At 41.0% G+C, this 18,005-nt stretch overlaps 1 protein-coding gene across 5 annotated transcripts in view; it reads right to left on the reverse strand.

Annotated features, from left to right (window-relative positions):
- The window catches only part of TUBA1C (tubulin alpha 1c), a 98,869-nt gene that overhangs the window by 58,345 nt on the left and 22,519 nt on the right, over positions 1-18,005 (reverse strand). For 2 of the 5 annotated variants that reach the window (XM_080662841.1, XM_080662840.1), the window contains exons 1-2: positions 603-821; positions 276-349 (exon numbers count right to left, since the gene is read on the reverse strand). The exons of 1 other annotated variant lie outside the window; for it this stretch is intronic. The gene's annotated coding sequence lies outside the window, so the exon portion shown is untranslated. Of the gene's footprint in view, positions 1-275; positions 350-602; positions 822-18,005 lie in introns of those variants that run through there. 2 more of the 5 variants (XM_080662844.1, XM_080662842.1) reach the window with 2 other exon arrangements.

Here is an 18,005-nt window from a genome sequence, read left to right on the forward strand (position 1 = left end):
TTTAAAGCATAAGCTGAGAATATAATTTAATTTTTTGCATCTGAAAATGTGCTTATTTGCAGTCTTACTGAAATTTCAGGCTGCTCTTAAATTTCAAGAATTCAATTATAAGCTTTTTAATAAAAAGGGTTACAAAAATAATAAGAGAAACATTAATACCACCCATATAATTAAACACAAAAAAAAAGAAACATGAGCAAATGAATAAATATCAGTTGCATGCACACAGCAGTGTCCACACTATATGATGTAACTATTTTCAACTACAGCCTCACCTTTGAAACAGCCATGTTCTCTTCTGCTTTTGCTTGATATGCATATGTTAAAAAGCTTGGGCACCTGAAGATTCCTGGTCAAGTAAATTAAGAATCCAGTTTAAGTTGTTTTGCAGTTTGAGTTCAGCAAGGATACATCTGAAGGGACCAATTCCAAGCACACAAAGCACGCAGCCCTCCCAAGCTCCTCCACCCCATTAAACTGAGCTGTCATTTTAGAGCTGGGCGCCCATTGTTCACTTTCTTCTACTCTAATTAGGCTTGACAGATTGCTCTTTCTAGCTAGACTGGCTGTTGCCAAGAACAGAGAGAAGAGATGAGGCTGACCTTGTCATTATGCCCTTGGGATCGGCGCCCCCACCCCCATCCTAGTCCACAGATACTGTATTCCCAGCAGCTCAAATCTGTTCTCCTTCTGCTCCTCCAGCCTCGTCCTGCTATGCCCCCGCAGCCTCAGAACCACCGTCTTTTCTTACTATGAGACTCAAACCCTCATAGGCTGTGGAAGTGCAATGTGTGCTCTAATGTTTTTCATGTTAATACTCTGACCCTTGTATTTTTCTGCAGCCCTGGGGGACAAAGCAGACCAGCTTTTCTAAAGAGAAAGATACTGCAGCTCTGCCTGAAGCCAAGAAATATGGATTGCTAATGAAGCAGAGCTTGGGAAGGATTCAGGCCCTGCACTACCCCCATATGTCAGAAACAAATCCCTTGCCCCATTCCCCTCAGTTTCCACATCTGTAAAATGCCACCAATAATTCTCGAACCTTTATCATGTCAAACACGTTACAATGGTATTATATAAGAATTAGATAATAAAATGATAGAGCTGGAAATGATCTTAGAGATCATTTAGTCCAATGTTTTCATTTGAAAGATTAGAAAAACACAGGCCGAGAGAGGGAGGTGACATGCACAGTGTCATGAAATTAGTTCACAGAATTTAAACACCTGGCAGTGTACAATAGTCTGCTAATCAGCTTTGTTACTAACCTGCATTTCCCCAGTTTATACTATGCTTGATAATAAATCATATTAACCAGGAAAGAAACTTTCTTTGAGGAAAGAATTCTCCTCACCCAAGGACTATGTTTTCAGAAATGCTTCCCTTTACTGAGACGCCAATGGTCTTGTAATAGAACCTGAGTCACCCAAAGCCACATGACTCTCATAGGGGCACAGGATGGAACTCAACAGGCTGGAGGTCTGGGGCCCTGCTTCCAATTAAGAATGGCCCTGACCTTGACCTAAGTCTGACTGTGCCCACCGCTTCAAGAGCTGTTAGCAGGAGAGACTTTTAGGAATTTCTTCTGGGAACAGATCTACTGTTTCTGAGGTTGCAATGCAAAACCATTCATTTATTGTTAGTTCACCTACTCATAAACATTTATTAAAAGCCCATTTTTTCTATGCATCTGGGGGCTGATAAGACTAGTACAATGAGTAGGACCCAGCTTCAAGGAGCCTCAGGAGGAGCCAACAGTGCAAACACTTATGTCCAGTGGGGCACTGTGGGGGTGAGGATGGAAGGAGGAGATGGTCAATTTTCTTTCATTGGGGTTTAAGGAATTAGAAAAACGTCATAGTGGAGATGATACTTGAGCTGAGCTTTAAGAAATAAAGGTTATTTTCTAGGTAGAAGTGAGGCAAATACATGCTATTCAGACAGAGAGTGAGCCTGGTGTGGTTTCTTTTTGTGTGGCTTTTATTTTGGGGGCGGGGGAGAGGAGGATGACTTTTGGCATGCATAGTATGAGGAAGTATCACCAAAGGTGAGATTGGAAATTTAGGTAGTTATCAGTGAAAACATTATATGATAAAGGAGGAAGTTTGAATTTTGCTGTGGCAGTTCATGGGAACCACTGAAAGAGTTTCAAGCAGGAAAATAACATGATCCAAAATGCATTTTAGAAAGATGACTTTGATGGCGGTGTGAAAGACAGATTGGGGAAGGGTGGGAAGGAGCAAGACCAAAGGCAAACAGATCATAGGAGACAACTGCAAAAATGTAGGTGAGTTAAGACAGCTGACCCAATCTCTTCAACAAGTCAATGGGAAGGATCAAAGGGAGAGACGATTTTGGTATCCAAGAGGCTTCCACTACATGCAGTATGTGGACCTTGTTTGGATCCTGATTCAAACCAACTGTAAACAGAAAAGTAGGAAGACAAAGTATTAGGTAATATTAAGGCACTATCGTTAATTTTGTTAGTGTGATAACATTACTATGGTAATATAAAATAGCATACTAAAGTGTTTATGAGTGAGATGTCATGATATCTGGATTTCCTCTAAAATGCGGTAGAACTAATAGATGAAATAAATATTGCAAACAGTTATAACTATTAAATCCAGATGATGGAAATGTAAGGGTTCATTACACTCTATGTATATTTGCAAAATTTCAATATAAAAAGCTAACATTTTAGACAAAGAATAATGCAAACCTAAATTACATAAGTTATAGTGAGCCCCGCTGGTGTGGTTCAGTGGTTGAGTGTGGACCTGTGAACCAGGAGGTGACGGTTCGATTTCCTAATGTGGGGCATGCAGGAGGCAGCCAGTCAATGATTCTCTCTCATCATTGATGTTTCTATCTCTCTCTCCCTCTCCCTTCCTCTCTGAAATCAATAAAAAAATATATTTTTAAAAGTTATAGTGAAAATGGAGAGGAGGACAGAGCTGAGATAGAAAAAAAAAAAAGGCAGAATTAACAATACTCAGTGACTGGTTAAAAGTGGTCACTGAAGTTGAAGAAAAAGTGATGTCCAGGTTTTTGCTTGGGTGCCTGGGTAGGTGGAAACTAGTCTATTCTTTTGGCATGTGGAACTGGAGTTTCAGCGAAACACTGAGTTACTACTGTCCCACCAGACATGAAAATTTAAAGCCTGCGACTGGTAGTGTGGATTTGTGAGCTGTCAGTTCACCAATATATAAGTGGGGATTCAAACCACTGCAAGAGCATTGAAGGTGAGAAAGGGAAGATAGCTGAGAGAGAAGCCAAATGCATACTTACATTTAAGAAGTGGGGGAGAGGAAGAAATTAAAAAGACTGAGAAGAATGGCCAAAGGGATATGAGGAGAAACAGGAAAAAAATAATTTCTGGTGAATGTCAAGAAACAGTGGGTCAACAGAATCAAATTCCCCAAATTAAAATACGAAACCCAGTGGACTGAAGCGACAATTACCAAAGAACTTTCAGGAGAGTGTAATGTGCTGAAAGTGAATGAGAGAAGAGTAAGTGAAGCCTGGGAGATGGGGGATGGCTGCATTGTATGGTCCTCACAGGAACAGGGAGTTGGCAGGGAGGCGGCTATGAAATGGTTGGCAAATGGGCAAGCTCTGGTTCCAATGGGATGACCAACAACCTCTGCTCAAAAGGGGCTTAGTAGAAGTGGATTGCTGAGCAGCGGGTGGGGCTGGAGGGAACCCACAGATTTTAGTTAAGGCAAGTAGGAGAAGGGTGAGGAGATGAAGAACATAGGGATGGTACAATGAAACAAAGATTCCAGAGGGCCCTGTGAAGAATGTTTACAAGGAAGTCAGTAGGATATGAATATCAGGAGGACAGAAGTGGATTCTTTTGACAGCTGGTTGGTGTATCTTCACAACCTCTTTCATGGTCTTCCACATACAGTTCTCTCCACTCCATACCATCTTGCAGGTATCAGATCAGGAAAGTCTTTAGACCCTTGCCCCAAAACTTCCATTAGCTGAATTAAGTATAATATAGGTATTTAAAGCTCTTCCATAATCTGATCCTAACCTACTTTTTACAGCTCCATCTTTTTGGGTTTGTTTGCTTGTTTTTGTTTTGTTTTCTTTTTCATGAACCTTCCTTCAAGAATGCCAGGCTAGAGGAGAAACCAAGATGGCGGCATAGGTAAACACCCGAACTTGCTGCCTTACACAACCACTTCAAAACTACAACTAAAAGACAAAACGGACATCATCCAGAACCACAGGAAGGCTGGCTAAGTGGAAATTCTACAACTAGAAGGAAAGAGAAAAGCACACTGAGACTCAGAGGAGCTGCAGAAGTAAAGTGCAGAGGTACAGAGGCCCGTGCAGAAAGGGCTGGCAACTGAGTACTCGGCTGTCTTTTTCAGAGCAGCTCCCCACTGCTCTGAACTCCAGTTCCGGGTGAGACTCTGGGGACCCAGACTCATACAGGGAGAAACTGGACTGTTTGGCATCGGGGCGGAACTTGAGGGTGGCTTTCTCTCAGAAGTGCTTGCAGTGATTACCAAGGGACACTGAGACCCGGGGGCTTCTTAGGGCAGGGCTAATGGGAAGCCATTGCTGTTTGCTCTGCCCTAAGACCCTGCCCCACCCAAGCTGTGCACAGAGGCTTTTGCATATGAATCGCCTGGTCCTTTGAAATCTAAAATTACCTAACAAATTGCAGCTGAGACAGAGAGACCCAGAACATCCAAGGCCCCACAACAGCTTGCATTGCTTCACAGCGGGGCCTCATCTGGGCACCTCCAAAACCCAAACAAAGAAGAGGAATCTGCAGATCTCTCTGTAGCTCCTGCTGGGTGGCCTCAGGCAGAGGCTAAATTAGCACCTCCTTGGAGATCCAAGAGCCAGTGTACCCAGTGGTCAGAGTAGGACCATCCAGATTACAACTCCTCAGATCCATAAGGGACACACTCAGGGGGCAGACTCAGTGAGCACCAAAGCCCCACTGAAGCAAGTCTTGCCCCATAAGGGTGTCTCCAGCACAGAAGTTCTCCCATCATAGACACAGCTGATTCTCACAGCCAATTGGCCTGGAGGCCAATTCCTCCCAGTGATACCAACAACAATTAAGGCTTAACTACAAGACTGTGCACACAGCCCACAAAGGGGTGCACCAAGAGTGTCCACCTCAGGTAATTAGGGAGGCTGAGCCACTGGGCCCTATAGGACACCTACCACACAAAGCCACTCTATCAACACAAGGAAGCAGCAAAATGCGGAGACAAAGAAACAGGTCACAAATGAAAGAAATGGAGGATATAGAGTTCAAAACTACGGTTATAAGGTTTTTCAAGAATTTTCTAGAAACTGCTGATAAATTTAGTGAGACCCTCGAGGATATGAAAAAGGACCCACTAGAAATTAAGCATACACTGACTGAAATAAAGAATAATATACAGAGATCCAACAGTAGACTAGGATCGCAAGAATCAAGTCAAAGATTTGAAATACAAAGAAACAAAAAACACCCAACCGGAAAAGCAAAAAGAAAAAGGAATTAAAAAATATGAAGATAGTGTAAGGAGCCTCTGGGATAACTTCAAGCGTACCAACATCAGAATTATGGGGGTGCCAGAAGAAGAGAGAGAGCAAGATACTGAAAACCTATTTGAAGAAATAATGACAGAAAACTTCCCCTACCTGGTGAAATAAACAGACTTACAAGTCCAGGAAGTGCAGAGAACCCCAAACAAAAGGAATCCAAAGAGGACCACACCAAGACACATCATATTAAAATGCCAAGAGCAAAAGACAAAGAGAGAATATTAAAAGCAGCAAGAGAAAAACAGTTAGTTACCTACAAGGGAGCACCCATACGATTGTCAGCTGATTTCTCAACAGAAACTATGCAGGCCAGACAGGAGTGGCAAGAAATATTCAAAGTGATGAATTGAGCAAGAACGTACAACCAAGATTACTCTACCCAGCAAAGCTATCATTCAGAATTGAAGGGCAGATAAAGAGCTTCACAGATAAGAAAAAGCTAAAGGAGTTCATCACCGCGAAACCAGTATTGTATGAAATGCTGAAAGGTATACTTTAAGAAGAGGAAGAAGAAGAAAAAGGTAAAGATAAAAATTATGAACAACAAATACGTATCTATCAACAAGTGAATCTAAAAATTAAGTGAATAAAAAATCTGATGAACAGAATAATCTGGTGAATATAATAGAAGCAGGGGCATAGAAAGGGAGTGGACTGACAATCCTCGGGTGGGGAGGAGTGTGGGGGGTGTGGGAAGAGACTGGACAAAAATCATACACATATGGATGAGGACAGTGGGGGGGTGGGTAAGGGCATGGGGTGGTGTGGGAACCGGGTGGATGGGAGCTATGGGGGGGAAAAAGAGGAACAACTGTAATAATCTGAACAATAAAGATTTATTTAAAAAATACACACAAAAAGAATGCCAGGTTATTCACTATTCTCTGGATATATTAATTACATGAAATATTATAGAAAAAGGGCTAAGAAGTATCTAGCATATAGAAGCATTCAATTGATGTTAGTTTTTGGACACTGAACTATATAATCCCCCTCCAAGCATTTCATGCAGTTTAATTTACCCTAAAGTCCCTTTCCACATTTCTTTATGTCATACAGGAAGATTCATCCCAGGTGTCACCTATTCTATGAAGTCTTTCCTGGGTTCTCAGGCTTGGCTATGGGTGCCCTTGTCTGGGCTTCTGCAGCACCCCCACCGCCCTTGCTGCTCAGCCAATTAGAGCTGCTTATATGTCTGTTTCCCTCATTAGAGTATACATTTCTCAAAGGCCAAGGCTATTTTTTGTTTGTTTGTTTGTTTTACCTACCACACCTCCTGGTACTATACATAATAAAAAACAAAAAAGATACAGTGAACAGAGTTTTGTTCACTTCCTTTTTTTCTTTACCTGCATTTTTATATAATGTATGATATGGTTCTTATACAATAGTTTCACTCTACTCCTGAATGATAGTGGACATTGTTTTGTACCCTAGTTTCCCTTCCTGTTCTGGCAACAGGCCTGATTTTTTGTGTTTCCCCCCCCCCCCCCCCCCATTCTCTGCTCTGAATCTATGTGATCTGGATGGGGCTCCTCCCACCCCTGGCCCAGGGTGAAGAACGAGACCACAGGCCTAAATCAGGGAGTTATTATCCCATTCCTGTGCTTTGGAGGAGGATGAGCTCTAAGCCTTCCTAATCAGAGTAAATCACAAGACTTTCCTCCAAGTTACTGGAAGAGGGATTCTCTCTCTCTCTCTCTCTCTCTCTCTCTCCCCACCCCCACCCCCACCCGCTGGACATGGATGGAGTCAATAAAGGAGCAGTCATTTTGATATCTCAAGGCACAAGCTTGTTTGAGAATGAAAACAATACTTGGAGAGAATACAAGCAAGATAAAAAGAGAGGGAAACAGGAGTCCTAGTGATGGAAACAGAGCTGAATTCAGCCATGAATTCAGAAAAACAAACAAACAAAAAAAGTGATTGCTTGTCAGTTTGTGTTGGGTTTTCTGTCATTTGCAATAAAACCATCTTAACTGATATAATATTTATGAGTATCTAGTACATTGCTTGACACATGGGACTATCAGTGAATGTGTGTTTAATAGATAAATAAGTTGTGTGAGGAACAGCAATTATTTATTTCTATAGGGCAATTTGGCAATATGTACCCACAGCCTTAAAAAAGATCATCCTCCTGGAGATGGATGGTGGAAGGTGAATATGCTTAATGCCACTGAACTATTCAATTAAAGATGTTATACAGGGGTGGGCAAAAGCAGGTTTACTGTTGTGAGTGACATTCTTTTGAGTTAATAAAGCTATTGTAATAGCTTTTCTTTTTTTCTAAAATATATTTTTATTGATTTCAGAGAGAAAGGGAGAGGGAGATAGAAACATCAATGATGAAAGAGAATCATTGATCAGCTGTATCCTGCATGCCCCCTACTGGGAATCGAACCTGCAACCCAGATATGTGCCCTTGACTGAAATCAAACCCGAGACCCTTCAGTCGGCAGGCCAATGCTCTACCCATTGAGCCAAACCAGCTAGGGCTGTAATAGCTTTTTCCATACAAACAACAGTAAATCTACTTTGCCAACCCCTGTATATTAAAAAAAAAAAATGAATAAAAGAAAGAATAAGGTCATCATTAGACCAGAAATTAAGGAACAGGAAAGCTTGTTGCACTGGACCAATAACACTAATAGTTATTGTCTACTTTTAGAAATGTATCATAGGGAAATAATTAAGTTCACAAAATGTTAGAGAGTAGAAATTTTTGAGAATGCTTCCTCCTAGTCGACTTAGCCTTGAATCCCAGCTGCACCTCACAAAATAGCCTTGCAAGATAGAACACTGTCAGCTTTCTGAAGAACAGGATGACCCTGTAAATAACATGGTCATCAATAACATGACCCTGACATTACTTAAGAAAAACTGTTTTGTCTTAAATTGCTTGCTCTGTAAAAACAAGATGTGGTAAATGTGCTTAAAAGTGGTCCTTCACAGAGGGTCGGGGCTGCTCTCTGGACTCCCTGTGTGGAGAAAGGCACAGCAGTCACCGGCTGGCTAATAAAGGCTCCCTAAATTTTAATTTGGTCTGGACTCTAGTGGTCGTTCACTTGCGTTCGCTCCACAACAAAAGTATGTTTAGCAATAGGGACTAGCTAATAAAATTATGATATATTTAAAAAATCGAATATTATATAATTATTAAAATTATAATATAGATTTATATGCCACTTCCTATGAACATACATATCAGAGTGCTAGAAATATTGGAATTATACTAATATCAAATGATTTCATAAAAATAAGGCAAGACTTCTTATAAGATTTATGAATTGGAGCCAAATGGTTACAACCACTCAGAAAGAACTTACTATGTTTCATTGAATTTCAGATACCATTGATTGTAAAATGCTTCCTGAATTCAGAGGTGTTAAAATGTGAAAAAGTATATATCTTAGAATTAACCAAATACAATATGTTTAGAGGCAAAAAATTATGTGTGGAGATGATGGGATGAAGGAAAATGGGACATGAAAATCATTAGATAAGATAAACTCAAGAGGAGAAGTGTTTTAAGGTTTACAGAACAAAATTATTTTAGTGAAAAGAAGCTAGAGAAAGGCTTTGAGAAGAGGCAGAACTGGTACAGAGACATGCACCAAAGGTTAATTTTGTCACTGAACTGAAGGGAGCAAGCAGCTCTCTCTGCTAATTTGGGTAACAGTGAGTGCTAATTCACTTACATTTGTGAGTGTTCTTTCTCTATTTTTTCTTAAGTGGAAGTCAGGTTTGTAATTTTAGCTCTCCCCTCTCCTGTTTTAAGAAGGGGTTTGGCACCCTGGCCGGTGTGGCTCAATCGGTTGGAACGTCGTCTTCCTGTCCACCAAAAGGTTGCGGGTTTGATTCCCAGTCAGGACACATACCTAGGTTCCGGGTACGATCCCTGTCGGGGCATGAACAGGAGGCAACCGATAGATGTTTCTTTCTCTTTCTCCTCCTCTCTCTAAAATCAATAAGCATGAGTGAGGATTAAAAAGAAAGAAAGTAAGAAAATAGGGATTTGGCAGCTGATGAGAGATAAAAAGATATGGTGACTAATACTCAAGGAGAAGAATCATGTCTACAGATTATAGGGAACTCAAGGCTTCCTCTAAAGAGTGTTCTGTATCTCTTGTAGCGTGTGCAAAACTTTCAGTAAGCGTTACTCTATTACAAACTACTTCTATCCAAGCAACCTCACAAGTTAGGAATTTGACCAGCTGTGGGCTAAAAAAAAAAAATCCCAAGCATTCTCTCTCTCTCTCTCTCTCACACACACACACACACACACACACACACACACACACATACACACACACACATTTCTGTGCTTAGCAATACACCATATAAATGCTACTTACTCACAAAGTTCATTCCTTATTTTCAGTTATTTCTGTCCTCTGCAAAGTGGGAAGCATTAGGGAAGTCAATTGCTCTTAGTTATTACTATGACTCATGGTGAGTTCAAGTCAGGCACCCAGGGCCACTGCCTCCAGCAACTGTTCATCCAGAGCTGATATCATCATAGTCTTCTCATTTGATATCATTACTGACCACAGACAGAGGTACTTGACCAAAGCCATATGTGTGGCTCTAGGCAAAATGCATTGGTAAATAAATATATCTCATAGGACACACATCAGATCCAGAAAGAAACCTAAAGAGCATGCAAGCCCTGAAATTCCTAACCTTTGATAAGCCACAAACTCACCTTAGGAGCTTTTGAAACATCTCAGGTGAGGTCCCAGATTGTATCTTTTTCAAAAAGCTTCACAAGCAATTCTGCTGTACATTAAAAGCTGTTCTAATCCCATTCCTCTAATTTTACAGATGATAGCCTGGGGCTCAGAGAAGTTGCTGGCTTGCCCAAGATCACATACCTGGTTAACAGCAGAATCAAGACTATAATTCGTGACTCGGAGTCTTTATTATTTTTTTCAAACTGTAGGAGAACATTTATCTGGAAAATCACAGAGGTAGAATAAGTAATTCGTAGAAGAAATGGGCTTAGGAAACAAGCTATAGAAGTAAAGGAAGGGAAGGACTCTTGGAGCTTAGAAGTCAGGAAGGTAAAGGTGACTGTACCTGAAGGGAGTGGAGTGGGGGGAGGAGAAAGGAAAGGTGCAGGCAGGTGTGCTCCCAGGAGGGAGAGTGCCCTGGGTCCTTGTCCTAAGGGTTTTCAATGGGTCCCTGCTGGCACCTAGCACTGGTCCGGGTCTGCAAGGTGGTCCCAAGTGGGCTTCTCCAGAATCCTGCCACACAATTTGAATCATGGCACCAAAATGTTGGGGAAAGTGGGAACGGCACCAGATGTTGGACTGATGGGGTCACACTGGACCTGGGTTCAGCAAACTTGGTACTTGAGTTCTAGCTAGGAAAGAATTCAGAGCCAAGACTAAAACTATAAGAGAACATTTATTTTGGAAAATCACGGAGGTAGAAGTAATTCATAGAAGAAATGGGCTTAGGAAACAAGTTATAGAGGTAAAGGAGCTTAGAAAGGAGGAAGGTAAAGGTGATGTGCCTGGGGGAGGGGGAGGTGGGAAGGGTAAGCCTCCAGCGTGCTCTGGGAGGGAGAGAGCCTCAGGATCTTTATTGTTACTCTAGCATCCCATACCACTGACTGCTTTCCAAATATTTACTGTTATTCCTTCCTAGTACATTTGAAAATATATACTTTAACCATTGTTATTTAATCAAATCAGTTTCAAAATCTAGCATTTATGAAAGAAACCAGTGACAAAAGACCACATCCTGTATGAGTCTGTCTATATGAAATAGCCAAAACTGTCAGTTCCATAGTGATAGAAGTAGACCATTAAATTACCAGGAGCTGGGGGTAGGGGGTGGAAATGGGTACAGGGTTTCTTTCTAGGGTAAAGAAAATGTTCTAAAATTAATTGTGATGATGATTTTACAAGTCTGTGAATATACTAAAACATTGAATCATACACTTTCAAAAAGTGAGTTGTATAATATATAAATTAGATCTCAGTAAAGCTATTTTAAAAAATCTAGTACTCACTGGATTCAGTAAAGCTATTCAGTAAAGCTACTAGATCTCAGTAAAGCTATTTTAAAAATCTAGTACTCGCTGAAAAATAATTTAAAACTTTAGTTTACTTCATTCTTCAACATTTCTCTAAGATTATAGTCAGTGTCCAAATGGGTCTTATTCTTAAATTTAGATTCCTACTTAGGTCCATTTCCCAGTGCCCTATACCCCCCAAACATATTAACCTTTCCAGGCGTAGTATGGCACTTAGGATCCTTGTTCTTCATAACACCAGTCTCTGTGCCTTTGCCAAGATTGCTCCCTTCACTGAGAAGGCCAGTTTGTCACCTCTTCAAAGGCCTTTCCTCTCCACCAAACTGGAAGTGGTCTGCCTTCCAGAAGAGGTGACATTTTGGCTAAATGTTGTTGTTGTTTTTGTTTTTCTTTTGGCTAAATGTTTTGATATCATGCAAAAAGGATCACCAAACTTCCAGCTTAGAATCTTTGGGCCCTACAGTGACCCCTTTCAGTAAGTGAATGCCACATTTAATTTTTCTTATTGCAGCACTCCAGGTCTAACACCAAATTCTGTATATGTTATTTTGTTTGTTTTTTTGCTTTGTTCTGCCCAACCAGCTATCCTTCACTGCCTCTTTTTCCCACTTCCTCACACCCATCCCTCTTCCCACCTCCTCCCTCCCAACTTGGCTAAGTCTTGCTAGGTGTTCAGGACCCTGGGAAAATGTCGTCTTCTCCAGGAAGGCTTCCCTAACACCTCCCTTCACCCTTGGGACGGTGGCCAAACTAAAGTACTATAATGGCAAGAGAAGTGGATACATTTGAAAAGTATTAAGGAGACAAAATTGGTAAAATTTGCTAATGTGAAATAAATATAAACATAAATCACAAAGATCAAACAGAATAAACAGTGAACTTGGGAATAAGAATTGGTAACAACTTAAAGTAATTTCATAGTATGTTTTCCACTGTGTTTATGTCATCTGAAATTTTAACAAGATGGATGGATCCTCTGTATCCTGCCAAACACATTCCTTTCCTAATATTGCTTTACTGATTCAGGGCCTTTAATGACTCCTGGCTAATGCACCAAGCCTAAACTCTGCTTTGCTTTAAAGGCCTTCAGAGCTGGTCCAGCCCTTCTCATCGGCTCCACCCAGCTGTGGCCAGGCTGGCTGCTTCATTCTCCTGCAGAGATTTTGTTCACTCCTGGCTCTAGCACTTTTTTGACACCCTTGTCTGGGGCAATCCTTTTCCTATGCACATCTCAGGGACCATTCAAAACTCAGCTACATGAAATCCTGCCTGCCTGATCCATGTGCCCTCTGAACTCCTACTGCATTCATAGTTGATAGCATCTGATTTAGCATTTAATAATATATGCTCATCTAACATAGTTTACTGTTGTTTTAATGTATGTTAGTTATGTTTCCCCAACTAGATTATAAATTTGTTGAGGTTGGGAATCATGATTTATATTCTTTAAGATCATAAATTCTGAGAACTATGCTCAAATCCTACTCTTCAATTTGCTAGCTATGTGACATTGGGCAAATGGCTTAATTTCTCTATGCCTTAGTTTCTAATATTTAAAATGAAGATAATAAAAGTACCTATCTCATAGGGTTGGCTGTTTGGCTACATGAGGCAATTCATGTACAGTGCCCAGCAGATGCCTGGCACATTGTAAGAACTTAGTAAACATTAACTCTTACTATTATCTCTCATATTGCTTAGCTTATCATTGAACTCTGTGTAAATGCCTAAAAGTTATTTTTTGCTGATTTAGTAAGTTGCATATACATCTTTTAGATGTCTAAAGGAATCTGAAATCTTGTGTTGAGGCATAAAGGGTGCATTTGTACAGACAATCATTTTTAAATGTTTATCAGGACACTTTTACTTCCTAAATTTTTAAAAATATATATTTTTTGATTTCAGAGAGGAAGGCAGAAGGAGAGAAATAGAAACAACAATGATGAGAGAGAATCATTGATCAGCTGCCTCCTGCACACCCCCTACACTGGAAGGAACTAGCAACCTGGGCTTGTGCCCTGACTGGGAATCAAACCATGACTTCCTGGTTCATAGGTCGAAGTTTAACCACTGAGCTACACCGGCCAGGCTTTACTTCCTAAATTTTGAGGAACATCTTATAATTTTCTTCATGTATTCCCTCACCTGGATCCTGGAACCCAGGTGAGGAAATCAAGAGGATTATCTCTCTCACTTCATAAGGAAACAGGGAATGAGCATTAAATGGCAAGATAGAAATCAGATGCCTGGAGTATTCTGGGTGCCAACTCATCTGCTAAGATCCATACTAAAAAGTCTCCATTTGTGTAGTTTTCCGTGTTTGATTGTATATGCCTCAAAGAAACAAACATAAATTGGCCTATTGGTAGTTGAGGCGACAGTATGTCTAGTAGAGTACAAGACAATAATAAAGATGGGAAGGAGATAATTAAAGACCCAAGGCTGAGCTCTAGACACAGGCTATTATTATATTTTATATTATACCAATTACCACGTATGCCCTTCCCCACAATGCTCTACAAACTAAATGGCTTCAACTTGCTTATCTGGAAGAGCCAAAGCCTTGAGTCCATGTAGTCCCTGGAAGCATCCTATAAAATCCTTGTGACTCATATTACTATAGAGAAAATAAATTATTGTTGTGGAGGAGGAATATGAGACTGTAGCAGCTACTGCTACATGAACAGTCATGGGAGGTGTGTGGGACCCATACTATCATAAAAGATCGTAGAATGTGAGTACTTTAAAAAAGTTCCTTGAGGTTATTCCTCTTCTTTTACATTTAAGTGTCATATTTTCCCAATGAAAGATTTAAAAATAAGAGCTAGTTGAAAAACAAAATTTATTTATTTATTTTAGGATGTGAAGATATAAGACAAGGAGGCTAGAAGGCAATTGCACTGAATCACAATCCTACCTGCTGATGGTTCTCTTTGTCCAAAACCTCTTAAAGCAACAGATGATGGCCATAGCTGTGGGACAAGGTGGAAATCAGATGCAGATGTGGTGGGATGCCAGGGGTGTCATGAGAAGAGTGAGCACACCTGGCTTCCTGCTTGGTTCTGCCTCCCACCTGGCTCTGCCTCTTTGGACAGGTCACTGAACTTTTCTGGTACAAGTTTCCTCATCAACCAGATGACCAGTGAGGGACAGGGATACTATCTCTAAAGCTCTTTCCAGTCCTGACATTTTATGATTCTATTGAGTCTAAAAAATCTATGCATTATTCTGTACTTTATATTATTTCTTTCCATCCATCTGTCTCTCTCCCTTCCTCCCAAACCTTCCCAGAAGGCACATCCTATCCCCTTCTCCCTCTGATTTCTTCAGAATTTCAAAAATATTTCCAAGTCTAAAAATATTGGTTACAATGATGTGCTCCTTACATTCCCCTCCCTGGCCCTGTTGGTGTCTAGAAGGCATTTAGTGAAACTTGACTTAAAATGTGTAGTTTCAAAGGAACAGGAAGGATGCTGATACTGAATGGCTAGCCATGGGACTATCTCGGAGCAGTTTCCGTACATGAGCTGAACAGTAGTTCTACACAAAGCTAATGAATACACTGCTTCTCTATTTCCCTTGAAATGGTTCCTTAGAATTAGGATTTTTCTAAAGTCTCCCTAACTGTTCGAAGCCATACTAGGTTTTTCAGGACTGTCCTCTGATATAATTTCTGAGCAAGCAGTCAGCATGAAAAAGGACTAGGTCAGCTCCCTTTGTCAGTGTTTGGCAGCACAGCTCCTCTGGGATGTGTCTCCTGGCATCCACCCAGCCTAGCCTATCAACAATAAAAGCTTCTCTTTGTGCTTCCAGAAAGTCATAAATAAATCTCCTCCATCCCACCTGTGTTCTGAGAAGAGCTTCAGTGTGTCTTTTACTTTGGGTTAAAAAAAAAAGAGACACAATCGCTGCTTTAGGAAAAAGGTTTTAAATGTCGACTAAGCAATTGTTCCTTTTCATTGTTTCCCTATTCCCAGAATTTAGATGTGAAATTTGAGTTACAGTCCCTTTAGTTGCCAGGTTCTGCGATTGGACTACTTTCCCACTTTATGCTAATTGCCTTTTTGAAGCTGCTTGGCCCTAAGCAATCCTCCTGTGTATGGAAAGTGTTAGTTGTGCAGCAAGGAAGGCATACTCTCACAAGGCAACACCACACAAGGGGCAGGGCAGTGACCTACCTGGCAATGGCTTCAGGAACTCTAGTAAATATCCCCAAAAGGTGAGAAGGCCAGGACTATTGGCCTCTGGGGTAGTACCAGGCACCCGGCTAGCATTAAAGGGAGAACAATATAGAGTTCCTGTTTAGCTAAAACAAGAAAATAGTCAATCTCAATTGCAGTCCAAACAGGTTGGATTTCTTAAACACCTCTCATCAAAAACCTCCACTGAAACATTAAGCCTCCTATTACTGTTCTGAGGTAAACATTAATCCTATTTTCCAGGAAGATGTGGAATGAGGTCAAGCACATTATTTTCTACTGCAGTCAATGTTGGAGTTAAAGAAATCTGCTGAACTCATTCTCAAAACTATATAAATGAGTCTTTCCAGCTGATTTATTGTTGAGGTCATATGAGCAACATGTTTCCTGGGGCATTAAAAATGAAAGTAGGGAAATCCACCCCCACCCCCCCTAACACACACACATTCTACTGGCTATGAAAGAGGCCCAGGAGGACCAAAAATGAATATCACCAAAGAAAGTCTTCTTCAATCCTGAGAAAGGAAACAGATTTCTGTGTTTGTCCATACTTCCTTCTCTTGTAATGCCAAACTCTGCAAAGAGAGCTTTGTACACGTTCCCACCATTCAGACAGATTTTTTACATGTGCTTCTCATTCTCTTGCTTTTCTTGATAGCTTTGCTACCTATATCCGCTTCCCTGGACAAAAGTGTTTAGCTCTGCTTGTTGTCTGTATTAGTTTGCTAGGACTGTCATAATAAAGTACCACAAGCTGGGTGACTTAAACAATAGAAATTTTTTGTTTCACAGTTCTGGAGGTTAGGACTCCGAGATGGAAGAGTTGGCAGGATCCTTCTGAGGACTGTGAGGGAAGGAGCTGTTCCAGGCCTTTCTCCTTGGCTTGCGGATGGCCATCTTCTCCCTGTATCTATGTGCATCATTTCCTTCTAAGCATGTCTGTTTCTGTGTCCAAATTTCCCCTTTTTCTAAGAACATCAGGCATATTGGATTAGGGCTCATGCTAATGACCTCACTCTAACTTAATTACCTCCTTAGAGAATTTGTTTCTAAATAAGATCACATTCTGACGTTAGAACTTCAACATTTGAATTTTAGGGGGACACAATTCTACCCATTAAACTGTCACAAATAGAGGTACTTAGGGAACTAGACTCTGAGATGGGGTTTAGCATCACAATGTTTGTCAAGGCTTGTGCTTGGAATCAACATCCGGGAAAGACAGGGGAAGAGAGCAGGGTCAGGCAGATGGAGGAGTCAAGTTGTGATGCAGACTCAACAATTGCCTTAGCCGACCCCACAGGGCACTCTGGAGCAACAATAGTCCTTTAGAATTGTCCCAAGTTGGGCCAAGATGGCCAGAGCTTTATACTATCACATCAATCAGTCATTTGACCTGGCCACCTTAGGAAAGGGCATGACCTTGGGCGAGAAAGCTCTCTGCAGTTGAAACAGTCTCTGAAGGGACTGATGGTTGGAGCCAACAGCACTCTCAGCAGCCAGGGCAACAAGCCCTCAGTAAAGGGGGATCTATCTGGGCAGTGCTTCATAGAGCCCACCACACTAGCTTTGAATTCTATAAAAATGGAATGTTTTTTGCAAATTGCTTTTCAAAATCTTTCGTGGATATTTTCAAACATGTTCAAAAGTAGAATAGTATAATTAACCCCTACATATCCACCATCTAGATATACAAATAATCAAGATTTCACAACACTTGCTTCATCTCTTTCCCTCTCTCTCTCCCAGCTCTTTTTATTATGTACTGGTTTCAGATATACAGCTTAGTGGTTAGAAAATCATACCCTTTACATAAGGTTCCCCTCAATATTTCCCATCTGGCACCATACATAGCTACCACTTCATTATTGACTATACTAGAGGCCTGGTGCATGAATTCGGAGGGAGGAAGGGCAGTTGGCCAGTGGGGGAAGGGGCTGCAGGAGGTTGGCCAGCTGGCCCTGTCCCCAGTGGGGCTGGTTGGCTGGCCTCAGTACACGTCATAGCGACCGGTCATTCTGGTCCTTCAGATCGTTCTGGTCATTCCAGTCACTTGGCTTTTATATATATAGATTTCCAATGCTTTACTTCCTTACCCATTACTATTTTGTAGCTACCAATTTATGCTTCTTAGTCCCTTCATCTCTTTTACTAATTGCCCCAACCCTCCCTTCCCCTCTGGCAATCATCAGTTC

Source organism: Plecotus auritus (genome assembly GCF_963455305.1).
Source record: "Plecotus auritus genome assembly, chromosome: 3".
In the NCBI taxonomy this organism is placed as follows: domain Eukaryota; kingdom Metazoa; phylum Chordata; class Mammalia; order Chiroptera; family Vespertilionidae; genus Plecotus; species Plecotus auritus.